This window comes from Stegodyphus dumicola, chromosome 3 (assembly GCF_044657685.1).
Source record: "Stegodyphus dumicola isolate Sdum_Otavi_A_Nest chromosome 3, ASM4465768v1".
Taxonomy (NCBI): Eukaryota; Metazoa; Arthropoda; class Arachnida; order Araneae; family Eresidae; genus Stegodyphus; species Stegodyphus dumicola.
The window spans coordinates 264,347,514-264,364,776 of NC_140770.1; the positions used below are offsets into that span (position 1 = coordinate 264,347,514).

The 17,263-nt window shown below is 37.2% G+C and overlaps 1 protein-coding gene across 3 annotated transcripts in view; it reads right to left on the reverse strand.

Annotated features, from left to right (window-relative positions):
• Positions 1 to 17,263, reverse strand: part of LOC118185010 (uncharacterized) — a 59,373-nt gene that overhangs the window by 37,421 nt on the left and 4,689 nt on the right. The window lies entirely within an intron of this gene.

The window sequence follows — 17,263 nt, forward strand, 5'->3', positions numbered from 1 at the left end:
GAATAAATACTAATTCAGAAGTCAAACAACAAAAATCAGCGTTAATTTACAAAATTTTCACAGGACTAGTTTCGATGGTTTTACCGAACCATCATCTTCAGCTGCAAAACCGCAAATGAACAAGATAGGAAATAATGTTTAGATAAGAAAGCCTGGACAAGAATAAGCAAGTGGCGCCATCTGTTGGCGAAACCAGAATTAAAACATAATTTCTCTAAAAGCCGAAGGCAAATTTGGATTGGAATTAGGATCGTTAACTAGAACAGAAAGATTTTTATGAATGTGAAATGCCTCTAGAAAATCCAGTTCTCCAATGGAAGATGTTTTTTGAATAATTTTGGCAGCAGAAAAATTGAAAGTGTGATTTTCGGACCAACAATGTTGAGCAACAGAAGACTTCTGTGTTTCCTTTTTTCTAACATATGCCTCATGTTCTTTGACGCGAAATTTTAAGGCTCTCTTAGTTTGGCCAATGTAAATTAAACCGCACTGGCAAGGAATCCTATAAATACCCCAGGAATTCATATCCGGAATGGGGTCCTTGAGTATAGAAGTTGGAATTTTATTGATGGGAGAGTAAACAACCCGAAAGTTAAATTTCTGCAAAATATGTGCAACTTTATAGCTAATTGATGTAAGTATCGTGGTAAAAGTATCGTCTACGTACGCTACGTAAAAGTATCGTCTCGTACGAATTTCATTTCTCTTGCATCGAAATTGATGAGCTAATTTCTCTCACTCAACTCTGTTTGAAACAAGCAAATTTTGTTTTCCAAAATAAATATTACAAGCAAACTGAGGGATTAGCCATGGGAAGCCCCCTCAGTCCCATCCTGGCTGATATCTACATGCATTATTATGAATCAAAATTGTTTGAAACTTTAAACTTCCCAGCATGGTTCCGCTACGTAGACGATACTTTTACCCTGTTTGAAGGTAATAAAGATGATTTAAATAGAGTTCTTTCAACAATGAATTCTATTGATCCTGCTATTCAGTTCACTTTTGAACTTGAGACTTGCAATTCTCTTCCGTTTCTCGACATTCTGGTCACACGTAACACATCCAACTTCAGTACTACAGTTTACCGTAAACCTTCATCGGTTTGCCTTCCACCACACTTTAAATCATGTCATCCGACTAAACAAAAGTTAGCTTCATTTTATTCCTATGTTTTCCGTGCTCTTCAAGTTTGCTCCTCCAAACTAGCCCTTGATGAAGAACTAAATTATTTAAAAGCAATAGCTATTGACAGGGGCTTTTCACCCAACATTATTAATCAAGCAGTTAAAAAATTCTCATCTCAACACACTAAAAGCCAAACTCTTATTTTAGGAGATTATAAAAATTCTGTTGTCATTCCCTTCTTTCCATCAATTAGCTATAAAGTTGCACATATTTTGCAGAAATTTAACTTTCGGGTTGTTTACTCTCCCATCAATAAAATTCCAACTTCTATACTCAAGGACCCCATTCCGGATATGAATTCCTGGGGTATTTATAGGATTCCTTGCCAGTGCGGTTTAATTTACATTGGCCAAACTAAGAGAGCCTTAAAATTTCGCGTCAAAGAACATGAGGCATATGTTAGAAAAAAGGAAACACAGAAGTCTTCTGTTGCTCAACATTGTTGGTCCGAAAATCACACTTTCAATTTTTCTGCTGCCAAAATTATTCAAAAAACATCTTCCATTGGAGAACTGGATTTTCTAGAGGCATTTCACATTCATAAAAATCTTTCTGTTCTAGTTAACGATCCTAATTCCAATCCAAATTTGCCTTCGGCTTTTAGAGAAATTATGTTTTAATTCTGGTTTCGCCAACAGATGGCGCCACTTGCTTATTCTTGTCCAGGCTTTCTTATCTTATCTAAACATTATTTCCTATCTTGTTCATTTGCGGTTTTGCAGCTGAAGATGATGGTTCGGTAAAACCATCGAAACTAGTCCTGTGAAAATTTTGTAAATTAACGCTGATTTTTGTTGTTTGACTTCTGAATTAAACTCAGCCATTTCAAAGCGAGTAGTGTACGGAATAAAACATTTTATGTCCATTGCCCGAGACTGTCGTAAATTCAAAAGATATGCTATTTTTAAATATTTTTAGCTTAAAGAGGCGTTAGAAGTTAGCTTAAAGAGGCGTTAGAACATATGCTCTCGAAACGTGTATGTGTGTGTAAATGGACAAAATCGCCCCTTTGGGCTTAATATAAAATCTGAAAGCTTCTAGAATTTTTTTCATTGATTTGTTAGGATAAAATTATATTTATTGTTATTAGGCCAAATAGATTATTAGTCACAAAACGAGATTTTGCGTTGAATCACTATAAACGGCGTATCAGTTTTCAGATTGTTGCCACCAAATATTATCATGTATTATCGTTTTTAAACAAATTATATAAGAATCTGCATAATTATGAATGATTTTCGCAGTGCGAAAAATCGACGGTACCTAGAGGCATAAAATTTTGAATAACTTAGTCATCTACCGGAACATGTGCACCTGGTTGAGGAATTTTGAATTGGATTTATTATATATTTCATATTTTGTAAAACTTTAATGAATTTTTGATTAACAAACTCATCAATTTGATGTGGCGTAAGTGCAAAGATCGTGATATTTAATAAAGTTTACACTGAAACTGTTAATAATAAAAAGACAAAAATATTTTTCTTAGTAAACACATACGATGAACTACGAGAAGAGTAAAAAAATATAAAAATGCATATAAAAAATTAACACTGCATCGGGAATTCTAAATTTTGTTCAATTCAATACAAATTTTGTAATTTTGTATACAAGATCAATTTAAACTATTCATGATAGTTTACGTCGGAAAATTTAAGTCCCGGTTGAGGTGGGCCGCTAATGGTCTCAACAATACATCCTCCTCAAGAACAATATAATTCAGAACGTTAAGATCCTCCATATGATTGCATTCATGCGCTTTTTCAAAGAATTTAACGTTGGCTTTGTTCAAATACATTTCGACGGTCTCCATTTTTAGGTCCCTATGAAGAGTCTGATTTGACACATAATAGTGCGCATTTGCGATCATCCGTAATACTTTATTTTGTATGATTTGTAACTTGTTTATCTCCTTCTTCTGAACAGTTGCCCAGGCGGGAGAGGCGTATGCAAAGATAGGTCGTATGATAGAATTATAACTCAGCAAGTAGAACTTCGCGGTTAAATAGCGCTTTTCCTCATTAAGTATTTAGACGTGATTCTAAAACTACGTTCTGGGGCAGTAAGTCGTAAGTTGAAGTTAAAGATTTGATAAGAAAGAAGTTTAAAACTATTAATAAAATTAAAATAACCTTACAAAGCGGTTATGAGTCGCTTTGATCATGAGCGTGTTTACCGCAGTACTATCTAAATCGTTAGACGTAAAGGAGACTGTGAGCAGCTGTACCGCAGAGAAGACTTTCAGCTTCATTGCTCACTCAGTGGGACCATGTTTATTTAAATTTTATAATCTATGAAATTGGATATATACATTAAATCATTATACATAAATATATACATTAAAAAGAGTTTTGAGAAAAATTTTGATATATATGCAAAAAGAAATAATTAATTATAATTTGAAATCTTTAGATGTACAGTAAATATAAAGAAGAGATTCAACTAAGTAAAAACAAAAGTAATGGCAGCCATATCCAATCAAATGTCTAAGAAAAAAGCTACCTCTGCAGAATGAGTGTAGACCCCTACCCCTACTAGCGTTTCTTAATCTTTTTGGGATATTGGAACTCTAAGTCCAAAACGAAGCAGCTTTCATCAGAGCCAGCACTTGGGAAGGTGGCGTCCCACGTGACCTATGCACTCCGCTATTCAGATATATTTTTCCTACAATCAAGCTTTCCTGAAACTATACATATATGTATATAATCTATATTTAACAAAGAATATTGTTTTTCAACTATTTATTCTGTATTTTATTTTATATTTTTCATGTATTCTATATATGTTACTTTTTGACGAATACTTCAACACCAATCAGATGTCATCTCAGAATTCACGTGACTTTGGTCCCACCACTTTCTACAGCTCAGCTTCCTGCACCGCCCAGCTCAAGCATTTCTCTTCCTGCAGCGCTCTTAGTAGCATCTAAATCAAGGCAGCTGAAACACAGCACATAATTACTGGGTGCTAATCGCGGCTTTGAGAGGAACTTGTAACCAGGGATAAACAGAAGGACTAGCTTAGTTCTTCTGTGCGAATCAAGTCGCACAAGGCCATCTAATGGGAGATCCCATCAAGATGACATTGTGCGGCTCCTCGCCGAAGCGATCCTCGTAGGAAGGGTTAACAGGAAGTAGTCTGACTTAACTTATTGGTGTCTTCCTATTTTTGCGATTCCTGTTTCCGCGAAATCATCATGCTTCATTAGCTCCTTCCCAAAGGAGGGGGGGGGAGCAAGTGGACCTGAAAGATAGGAAAGCCAAGACCATTTTTAAATTTAAAAAGAATTTTCAAAAGAAATAATCGAAAAATACTTATATCTCAGATCTTTGCATGAATGAAGATTATACTGTATTTAAAAGGAAAGAGAGAGATGTTCAAACTCTGCGATGATTTTTTGGCAATGAACTAAAAGATTGTTTCCTAAAGTAAAAAACAACATTCTTCCAAAATTCAGCATAAAGGTAAGAAAATCTTTCAGGATAAATATTTGTTCTAAAATGATATTCTTTCTTCTAAAACGACGACTTCTTTGGTCTTAATTGCGCTTTTGCAGCTTTTAATTCTTTTATTTATGCCAGATGGAATAAACTGCATTTTCCTTATTTTTATTCTGAATTCGATACTGATAACCTTTATAAAGGGTTAAAAGTTTTTCCTTTTAGTTCTAATAATGTCTAAAACATCCATATTGATTAATATAACATGTGAAAATAACAGCTAATATTGTAGCAGAATTACAAACTGAATGAAACTTGAGATTTCAAGAGGAGCCTAAACTAAAGTTTTCAATCTAACGAAGACTAACTTATTCACAAAGAAACTGCCCAGCTCTACTTAATGACTCATCCTGAGTGACATCTCCTGAGGAGTTGTGGGAGGGGAAACTGTACTCTCCGATTTTGCGGGAACAGTATTTTGAAAAACGCGGAACGGGGAATCGCGGAAGCAGATGGACATCCCAAATTAATTTTAATCACATATATTGTTTTCTAGCAAAGCAGTGTCAAAATCAAATTGGTGGCCGTCGAAGTAATTTTATGCTGCCTGAAAAATACATTTCCTGTAAATTAATTAGCATTATCGTGACAAGAATATGAAGACAAAGTTTCAGATTTTAATGGTCTGCAGTCCATGTTTACGTTATCTTCATTACCAAAAACGAAAGTAACTCTTCCGAAAATCTAGAAATAGAGCTAATTAGTTTACACTGTAATATAAATATTGTTTAAAGTTTTTAAGATACAAAGTTTATCAACTTTTATTAGTACTCGTCGAAAAGATATACGAATTTTTGCAATAAGAATATTCGTTTTGTTTGTGAGTACATTTATGTGAAGTCAGTTTTATTGTAGGTGAAAACTTAACAAGTCTAGGAAAAGAACCAGATTGGCGTTTAGTATCTTCAATTTGTGATGATACTTTTTCATAATTTCCCTCCAAGATTACAAACTTCATGAAAATTGATACGTCATGAGATAGCGTAGCTGAAAGATATAGTAAAAACAATGATATTTATACTTATTTACATACATATTTGTGTCATAGAAAAATCCAATAATTGAAAGAAAGAGACTAGATTATCAGGATTTATTCTCAACTTTTGCCCCTCTTGGGAAGCTTTAGTATATTTCTTTTTAGTTTAAATTAGAAGTAAGTTACTTAGTAGTTCAATATATTACAAATAGCTGAATAAATGACAGTCTGAAATTTTTAATATTTAGCTGTCTGTTTGACTTCCGAATTGTGAACAAGAGAAATTTCTTGCAGATACCAACTTTTAGATTTCGAGCAAAATATAAGTATAAATTTGATATTTTCCTTTGTGTTATTTTTATTCGTATGTTTTTACAAATATCAATTAAAAAGTTTTTAATTTAATTAACAAATGTTGTTTCCTATGTTGTTAATGCAAAGCTAGAGACTCAGTTTTATCTGCTTCAATATATGCAATCCTCCAATGGTCATTAAGGAGCGAAATGTTGGGGTAGCATTTTTATATTCAGAGAAAGCATTTCAGATTCAGCTATCATCCTGGAATAATGATTCTGTACTAGTATCCGGTTCAGAAGCATTGTGCATGTGCTTTAGTAAGGTAACTGATTTCGCAATTAAGTCTGTTTTCAATAGGAAAGCGTGTTCGATGACATGCTTTATGTTCTTGGTTCTTACGTTTTATTAAATCTTTAATTTCAGGATCACGATACAATTTAGTAACGGGAATTTTCCTTATTATTGTCTGACATTGCTAGATTAATATCATTTATAAAATTCTCAATTAATATATCTAACTCTTAACCTGAGTGTACTGCTATAATAGTGCGAAGCATTATTTAGAGCTTTGTCATAACATGCCCAGGTAAACATAGGAGCTCTTTTGCGTGGTGTGTTATAGCATTTGATACTAACATCGATCATGGCTGGATTACAGTAGGAGAAGAATTCGCATACACTTCCAGTATGTATAGAAATACTCATTAATTTTAAAGACATAAAAAAAGTAAAATATTTGCTCTGTAAGTGCTATTTTTTGAAGTTTTTGGAGTTGCGATATACAAGTTAGCCTGTGGGCGAAACGAGGTATACTGCTTATGTGTGAATCATTTCTTCTGCAGATCCATTTGCGATATTCCCTATGGCGTAAGAGAGACGGCAAAATTCAGAGACTGAAAAGATATATGAAGATTTAGGCCATTTAGAAAGGAAGTCAGCTATTTCGTTTAAGTAACTGCCACAGTCAGCAAGAATACATTGTAATATTTGTGTAGAATTTAAATGCTTTATAAGTACCCTAAAGTTATGAAAGCGTATTAATTGTATGTATTCATGTCGAATTACATCATGTAAACGTTTTACGACTGAATTTCATATCAGTAAATAAAATTAATGTTAAAAAATAATTACGTTTAAGATTATTTAAACAATCGAATAATTTTGTAAAGCATACTTCAGGCGCCCAAGAATTGAAACCATATTTCACTATACACTACTCCCATTACGCGGCCTTTATTTTTGCAAACTTTGCCCGTTGACATATACTTTCAAGAACGAAAATGTTTTAAGTAAGAAACTTATTAATATTTTGGCATTTTTAAGCTTTAGAAATCAATTTCATAAAAAATACGTAATTAAACCTTTATACATCTTCCTGTATCTATACATATTGTTACGAATTTGGTATTTAAAAAGCTAATGTTAGTTCAATTATAAATTAAATGGTTTTATTTCTCGCGCAGTGCAGCGCGTGACGAATATTAAAAGAAAGCTAAGCCGGAAAAATTAAAAATACAAGAGCGCGTGCGTTAAATAAATAAATATCTCTTTTTGATTCCGAGAAAGTGCTGGAAAATTCTAGCGCGTGATTTTAAAATCTTATAAAAGGAGGAAAACATCTCAGTTTGTAGTAGTTGCTTAGTTTGTTGTTGTTTAGAAAACTGCCATTGTTGATTATAGCGAATTCGCGGATTAGCGTTCTTTAGCTGTTTTGAATTACGTTCTGTTGTACATTTGAGTAGGTAAAAGATAACTACTGTGAGATATTGTGATACTGCATGATAATTTGAGAAAATTTAAGCATTTCTGTTGTGATAATAATAAACTTTTGTTCATTTTTCATCGGACTTGTGCATTCATTTCATAACGAACTCGTACGTACGCAACAATTTTTGGTGTCAGGAGTGGGATTTGAATGCCAATCACAAGAGCGATGGAAGAGCAGTTAAGACAGCTGATATCAGCCTTTGCTGCATTTAAGGAAGAAATGAAATTGGGCCAGGAATCCGTTAAGGAAGAGATGAAATCTCTTAAAAATGAGATGAAAGCAGGTCAGGACGAAATGAAAAGAGAAATTACCTGCGTAATAGAAAATAAATTTGAGGCTATGGAAGGCAGAATAGACACGGTTGAAACTAAAGTTGGACAAATAGAAGAAAGAGTTTCTTCGGTAAAAGAACAAGTAGAAGAAAGAATTTCTTCTGTAAAAGAACATATAGAAGAGAGAGTTTCTGCCGTCGAACAACAAATTGATGATAGGGTTTCTGCTGCCGTCGCCAAAGAAGTTGACAGCCTAAAGAAGTGCATAGCGACGGTAGGAAACAATTCTGAAGGTTTCAAATTTTTATCGATGCCTGCTCGTTCCGTTCTGAAACTCTCTACATATGATGGGAAGACCTCCTGGCAGGTGTATAGGACACAATTTTCTATCGTTGCGGATGCGAATGGATGGGATTCCCAAGCTAAGGCCTGTCATCTCGCCGCTTCTGTGAGAGCAGACGCAGCGGATATCCTGCAGACGCTTCCCGAAAATCAAAGGCTAGATTTCGAAGCTCTATCCGGCGCTTTGGAGCTGCGCTTCGGCGAGAAATGTTTAAAAGACTACAGCAGGCTCCAATTAAAATCTCGTCAACAGAAGCTCACCGAAACGCTTCAGGAGCTCGCCACGGATGTTGAAAGGCTGTCACATCACGCCTTTTCGGAGTGCCCGACAGAAACAAGGGAAATCCTGTCCCTGCAATATTTCATCGATGGCATCCGGGACCCTGAAATACAGAAAGCACTGCGAATGGCGGATGTTAATGATCTGAAAAGCGCTTTAGTGTATGCCATGAAATTTGAGGCAGCCCAGCAAGCCACCCGTCGAGACCGCCATCCAGTCAGAGCTGCTCAAGTCCAGGAGCCAGGGGATCAAGTCACTGCTCGTCTAGACGATTTAACTAGACAACTGAACGCCTTGAGACAGAATATTGGTGACACGAAACCGACCGTAAAGTGCTGGAACTGCGGTGCTGAAGGACACATACGACGAAACTGCAGAACACCCCAGGGCACGGATGCTAAGACCGCTCCTAACAAACAGCAGGGAAACTAATTAGTGGCCATCTCGCGGGGCGGAGGTTGCCAGATCATGAAAAGCCCCAGTTTAAAGCGCTTCAGATTTCTGCAGTGAGAGGCGGCAGTAATGGACTTTTCATAATAGGACATATTAATGGAGTTCCCTGCAATATGATGATAGATACAGGAGCCAACGTTACCATCATCCGAAAAGATTTGGCTCAACAACTGGGAAGCAAACTTATGTGGACGCCGCCCTGCGTTACCCTACAGACTGTGTCCGGTGAGAAGATCAACGTCGATGGAAAAGTAAATGCTAACATCACGTTTGGAAGTGCCGCTTACCATTACAGGCATATGTAGCAGAGATCACTGATTCTTGCATACTCGGATTGGACTTTCTAAGGAAATACAATTTTTCCTTGGACTTTAAAAATAACGAATTGCATTGTACATCTGAGGACATAGCGTTATTTGGAGTCAATGATGAAGTTAAATCTGTCCATAAAATCATAGCACAAGACAATATCACAATACCGGCAAGAACAGAAATTTTACTTCCTGGATCCATAGCCGAAAACAGAAATTTCCGCTACGGCATCATAGAATATCCCAATAACTGTAATAGCCCGAAAGGAGTACTAGTAGCCTCAACACTCGTCGACCTATCCAGAACGGTTATCCCGGTGAGTGTCGCCAATGTAACTGAGAAGGGGAGAATTATTAAGAAAGGTGAAGTGGTTGCAGCATGTACTCCAGTAACCACCGTTGAAAGAAAGAGTAACATCCAAGAATCCGTGTCCTCAGAGAGAATTACATCGGAGTTATTGCAGAATGCGCAATTAAACGATAAAGAGAGGAATGCTGCCGATCGCGTCATTAAAGATCTTCAATTTGTTTTCTCCCGCTCGTCTTCTGACGTGGGTCGAACTAGTTTGGCACAACATAGAATAGATACCGGCGATCATCCCCCGATCAAGCAACATCCAAGACGTCTACCGTTTGCTAAACAGGAAGAGGCGCGAACACTGTTAAAAGATATGGAAGAAAGCGATGTCATCGAGCCTTCAGTAAGTCCATGGGCATCTCCCATCGTCCTAGTCAGAAAGAAAGACGGCTCAACAAGATTTTGCGTCGACTATCGCCGGTTGAATGAGGTTACGAAGAAAGACAATTACCCTCTTCCTAGAATTGACGACATTCTAGACACTCTTTCTGGAAGCAAGTGGTTCTCAACACTTGATTTAAAGAGTGGGTATTGGCAGGTAGAAATACAGCCTGAATACCGAGAAAAGACGGCATTTACTACGGGGCAAGGACTTTGGCAATTCAAGGTGATGCCGTTTGGACTGTGTAATGCGCCGGCAACATTCGAACGTCTTATGGAAACTGTTTTGAAAGGCCTTTCCTACGAAGCCTGCCTCATATACCTGGACGACATCATCATCGTCGGAAAGAGTTTTGAAGAACATTTAGAAAATCTTAGGAAGGTGCTTCAGAAACTGAAAGAAGCCAATCTGAAGCTGAGTCCCGCTAAATGCAAATTGTTCCGAAAGGAAGTGACTTACCTGGGACATGTCATCTCTGCAGAAGGTGTGCGCACGGATCCTGAAAAGGTATCAGCCGTTAAATCCTGGAAACGTCCCGAAAATGTCCATCAGCTGAGAAGCTTCCTAGGGCTTTGCACCTACTATAGGAAATTCGTGAAGGACTTTTCTTCCATCGCAAGACCCCTACACAAGCTGACAGAGAGCAACCAAAAGTTCTTGTGGACAAAAGAATGCGAGGATGCATTTAACAACTTAGAGGACGCTTTAACATCTGCTCTAATCCTGACGTATCCTCAGCTTGACCGACCATTTATTCTCGACACCGACGCGAGCAATGAAAGTGTTGGTGCTGTTTTGTCCCAAGAAATAGACGGCCAAGAACGTGTAGTGGCATACTGGAGCAAGTGCCTGTCTAAACCGGAGAGGAATTATTGTGTCACCAGGAAAGAGTTGCTCGCCATAGTCAAAGCTGTAGAACAGTTCCATCACTATCTATACGGCAGAAAATTCCTGCTCCGCACCGATCATGCATCATTGACCTGGCTTTTAAATTTCAAGAATCCTGAGGGTCAAATAGCCAGGTGGATACAGAGACTCCAAGAATATGACATCACTATCCGTCATCGTAAGGGATCATCACACGGAAACGCCGACGCCCTGTCTAGAAGACCTTGCCAAGAAAGCTGCCGATATTGTTCCAGAGTGGAAGCGAAATACGAGCTGCTGACTCCGGTCGCAAGACAAATTACAACATCTACATCGGCTGATCGAGAACCGCGGAATGATGATGAAGTCAGGAAAGACCAGCTGGAAGACCGCGACATTAAACCCATAATTGATTTAATGGAGTCATCAAACAGAAAACCTACCTGGCAGGACATTTCTATCTGTAGTCCTACAACCAAACAATATTGGGCACTCTGGGATTCACTTCACATTCGAAACGGCGTCTTATACCGCAAATTCGAATCGGATGATGGGAAGATGTTCCGATGGCAACTTATAATTCCAAGATCCCGCATTCCTGATGTCCTTAAAGAGTTACATAGCACCCCTACTGGAGGTCACTTTGGAATAATGAAGACCTTGCAGAGAGTTCGTGAGCGCTTTTACTGGAATAATGCAAAGGATGACGTGCAAAAGTGGTGCCGATCTTGCGATGCCTGTGCAGGTCGGAAAGGACCGAGGAGACGCAGCCGAGGCAAGCTGCAACGTTACAACGTAGGGGCAGGGGCGCCTTTTGAACGTATCGCCTTTGACATCCTGGGACCTCTGCCACGAACTGCTGATGGCAACAAATACATACTCGTTGTCATTGATTACTTCACCAAGTGGCCTGAAGCTTATCCTATTCCTGATCAAGAGGCTGTCACAGTAACTGAGGTAATGATACAGCACTGGATTTCCAGGTTCGGAGTGCCTCTTCAGTTACATTCCGATCAGGGAAGGAATTTTGCCTCGGCAGTAATCAAAGAACTATGCAAACTACTCGGCATTGACAAAACTCAAACGACGCCATTGCATCCCCAGTCGGACAGCATGGTAGAGAGGTTCAATCGAACCATCCTTAATAACCTCTCATTAGTGGTTTCCAGAAACCAACAGGACTGGGACAAGAAATTATCACTCTTTTTACTGGCTTACCGCAGTGCTGTCCACGAGACTACCGGCTATTCTCCATCACAGATGCTCTTCGGTCGTGACCTTCGTCTGCCTTGTGATCTATTGTTTGGCCGCCCTCCGGATGCTCCTTCATCGTCTGAGGAATATATTCAAGATCTCCAGGCCCGGTTTGAAGTGATGCACAACATTGCACGAAAGCGAGTCAACTTGGCGACGGAGAAGATGAAGACCCGCTACGACACAAGAGCTACTGAACATCAGTTCCACGAAGGAGACAAGGTGTGGTTGTGGAATCCGACTCGACGGAAAGGACTTTGTCCGAAATTACAGTCACCTTGGGATGGCCCATATACAGTCCTAAAAAGGCTGAATGACGTCGTGGTTCGGATTCGTAAGTCTTCGAACTCTAAACCTAAAGTCGTTCATTACGACAGGTTAGCTCATTACTATGGCCATAGTACGTAATGTAAATAATTGTAAATAGTATCAGACCATGGTCCTTTTTGTTTATAAATGTGTATTTGATTTGATTTGTATTTAGTATTTGATTTGCATTTAGTATTTGATTTGTATTTGGTATTTGTTTTGTATTTAGTATTTGATAGCATTTGATTTGTTTAAGTTAGTTATTGTATTTATTGTTTATATTGTTTGATATTGTAATGTAATGTTTATGCCTCAGTTGCATTTATGCCACAGTTGTAAGTTTAGCTTCCTGTCCAGGGATTGTACTGCCCGGGACGTGCAGTCCTTGGGAAGGGGGCAGTATTACGAATTTGGTATTTAAAAAGCTAATGTTAGTTCAATTATAAATTAAATGATTTTATTTCTCGCGCAGTGCAGCGCGTGACGAATATTAAAAGAAAGCTAAGCCGGAAAAATTAAAAATACAAGAGCGCGTGCGTTAAATAAATAAATATCTCTTTTTGATTCCGAGAAAGTGCTGGAAAATTCTAGCGCGTGATTTTAAAATCTTATAAAAGGAGGAAAACATCTCAGTTTGTAGTAGTTGCTTAGTTTGTTGTTGTTTAGAAAACTGCCGTTGTTGATTATAGCGAATTCGCGGATTAGCGTTCTTTAGCTGTTTTGAATTACGTTCTGTTGTACATTTGAGTAGTTAAAAGATAACTACTGTGAGATATTGTGATACTGCATGATAATTTGAGAAAATTTAAGCATTTCTGTTGTGATAATAATAAATTTTTGTTCATTTTTCATCGGACTTGTGCATTCATTTCATAACGAACTCGTACGCACGCAACAATATGTTTAATAAATACGTAATTAAATCTTTATATAGCTCGATAATTACTTAATTAATCTTAATAATTACGTAATTTATCTTAATAATTCCGTAATTAAATCTTTATAGTCCTCCTGTATCTGAACATATATTTAATAAATAAATAAATACATTCTTTGTGAGAAGAATTCCAGGAAAGATTTCGTAAAAGATAGAAAATTGCATTTACCAAGTAATGATCCTACCTGCTATCTAAGTAGTCCCCTTGGGCCCTATACACAACTGCCATCGTTTCTGGAGGTCTTGGAAGCAAAAAGGGAAATCTTCAACTGCGATGCTTTGAAGCACATTTGTCACAACCCGTTTGGATGTCTGCAATAATCTTGATGATGCTTTCCTTTCAGTCACTTTTTCACTCACGGAAACCAGAAAAAATCACAATAATCTTTGACGCAAATGAGGAATCACGTTCAATAGTTCAGCGGAAATTTTTCGTTATTTCTCTTCCCGTTTACCTGTTAGTGAGTGACGGGCGATTCTTGCATTAAGGTTCCGTTTCCCTAAATCTTCGCATAAAACCTTGTAGGGTTTATATTTATTTTAACTAACATTTATTGTAAGTTTAAACTATCTTTCCTGTCAAGCCTTACTTTCCCCTGGATCTGCCAATGCCAGAGTATGTAAATTTTAGTAGAACGCGCAAGGATTCAAATTATCAGCGGAAGTATTCTGAGTTAAATAGAAAGGAAACGAGTTCGAGGTGTGCTGTTCGTACTTCACGAGCGCGGAGGTAGTTAGCCAGAAATTGAAGAACCCCGCGTTTCGGCCTGTGTGCTTGCCTTGCAGAATTGTTAATCGTTCAAAGTGATATTCAAAGTTTGCTGAATTAGCAGCGGTATTGTAAAACGCGGTGAGGTTAGTTACTTTTAGAGAGCCTCGTAGTTAGAGTCTTGTTATTATTTCTTTTCAGGTTCTTATTTTTATTTTACCGCCGGGTCGGCGTAGTTTGTGAGCGTCAAGAGCACGCTATTGTAATTTCTTAAGTTGAATAAAAAGGGACTTAAACCCTTAGCAAGACTCTGTCTATTTTCCAGTTTCAACAGTCACCTCTTGGTTGCGTGCAGGTTGGAGGCGCGCAACTCTACAACCTTATATAACACACATGACGATATAATTCAGTTTTCTGATATCATATGCAGAGTTACACGACAGGTTTCTTGCATTAACTGCCTTACACGCTCCACGCATAGGTATCAGCTCTGGAACCTTCTTACACTGAATATCTGCCTTCTTACACTGAATACCTTCTGTGCCACTCAAAAACATGATTTCTTGAACTTGCCTCGCCTGCATATGCCTGCTTAATCATGTTTCACTAAAGGTGTATTATGACCCTATAATTCTAAACTAATGAATGGACTGTATAGCAAAGAGTTAACTAATTCATTTACAGTAATTATCTACATTCAGTTGTAATACATGCTTTGGCATGTTGCTTAGCCGACTCCAGATGGCCAAGGGAGAGTTTCTCTCCATATGCAATAGGTGGCGCTGTATTCTAAATTATCAAAAGGTTTTCCCAAGCTCCACGCAGAACTTAATGTTCACTCTTTGCTTACAATAAGCATCCATTGTACAGTCACGTGCAAAAGTTCAAAACCAGTAGCCGTTTTCCTGTATTTTAACAGATTGCACTATTTTCGCTCGTGATTGCGTTATATCATGAGTTGATTACATCAAATGCTTTTCTACTGCAATGATCAGCAGTTTGTTATTGGATTTTGCGTAGACAGTGCTGTTGCATAATTCTTATAAAGGGTAAAATCCTTCACTTACTCTTGCAAAACGGGCAAAAATAGTATCCTTGCATGAAATTGGCTTTTCTGAACGTGAAATCAGTTTGAAGGTAAATGTCAGCAAGAGAGACATGCATCATCAATCTATCAGTAAGTTCAAAATTTCGGGAAAGTATACGGATCTTAAGAGAAGCAGTCGCCCAAGAAAAACTTGTGCACGTGATGATCGTGTGATAAGAAGGATAACCACTCGATGTCCAACAACCTCCTGCAATAAAATTAGAGCTGCTTTGGCTACAAAGGGGACCAACGTCAGTTCGAGTACTATTTCAAGACTTTTGACTGAAGATTATAGTTTATTTTCCTATAAAAGTGCAAGAAAGCCTCGACTTACTCAAAGTATGCAAAAGGAACGACTGAATTTTGCCAGACAATACCAGAATTGGACAGAACAACAGTGGAGTAGAGTGTTATTTTCTGACGAATCAAGTGTGCAGTAATTTTCTGCCCGTGCCAAATGTATTCGCCGCCCCTTTGGAAAAAGATATGTTGACAGATATACGATTCTAACAGTGAAACACCCTCCAAGACAGATGATATGGGGTGCAATGTCTGCGCTTGGTACTGCTGCTGTATATTTCCTGCCACCTAAAAACACGATAAACGGCAGTCGGTGCCTTAATTTGTTATGTGACAAGTTGGAAGTTTTACTTGGATGTTCACAGATGTTCAATTGCCATGCATGATGGGACTCCGTGTCACAGGGCAAGGAATGTTAAGTTATCTGAGGGCTACTCAAATCTAAGCTTTTGATTGGCCAAGTAACAGCCCAGATTTGAATCCCATAGAGAATCTGTGGTGTATTGTGACAAATAAAGTCGCGAAGAAGCTACCATCCGGTGCTACAGAACTTATTAAAGCAATAAGGCATGTGTGGTGTACAAAGATTTCTCAAGCTTACTACCAGTCTCGTGTTCATAGCATGCCTAAAAGGATTGCAGCAGTGATAAAAAATAAAGGAAGTCCGACAAAATACTGACTATATATCAATAACCTTGCGCAGACACATGACTTAGGTCGTGTGAAGTAAGAATAGATATCAGGTAACATGAAAACAACTTTTATTCCTCTTTAGTGCTGCAAGCTCAGAAATAAAAAATTGTCCTTAAACTTTTCTGACAAAGGATGTATTTACATTTATTTTGAAAAAATAAAGCTCTGGGTTAACATAAATTAGGCAAATTTGTGCTATTCAGTAGCATTCCTTTGTGATTTATGAAAATCCAAAATTCTTCGATTTTTAATTTTCTTACATTTCGTATGCCAAAAGCATTTACGTGGAAGAACTTTACTGTTTTTAAATCATGAAACTACGTTAATGATAGGCGCACACAGTTTTTCTATTTTAGGGTTATAATTTTATTGTCATACAACAAAGCGTGTTTGGACTATACATGTCTTCACTTTAAATTTATACAAATAATGTTACGAATTATCTTTGTATTAACTTTGAAGTCTATAACTCCTTTCTAGAATACGATATTCTGTATGAAATCCTCTGAATGAAAACTTTCTTTTGAAAATATTTTTATTTATGAAAATTATAAACTGTTTCATGACAGTATGTATAGCACTGCTCACTACTAAAACTATTAACACCAGGAACCCGAATAGTGCGTATATATTCCTAAATAGACAATTTTCTTCATGAATTGCTTACCTATTCAAATATTTCTCTTTTCAGTTGGTGTAGGAACTATTGAACATGTTATCAAACTTCAAAATAAAGTAACTTAGCCAATTTGCATCATATGTGGTAATAAAACATCTGGGGTTTTTATTTTTAAGAATAAATATAAATATTTACTAAAATAGTTATACAAATCGGAATGACCATATAAAAAGTACGATTTTGTAATTTTCACAATATTGATTTTTTTAATTTAAAAATACTATAACATGACTATCTCCTTTATTAGCTATGTAAGATTAAATAATTTAAAATATTAATATTTGACACGAAACAGATCACA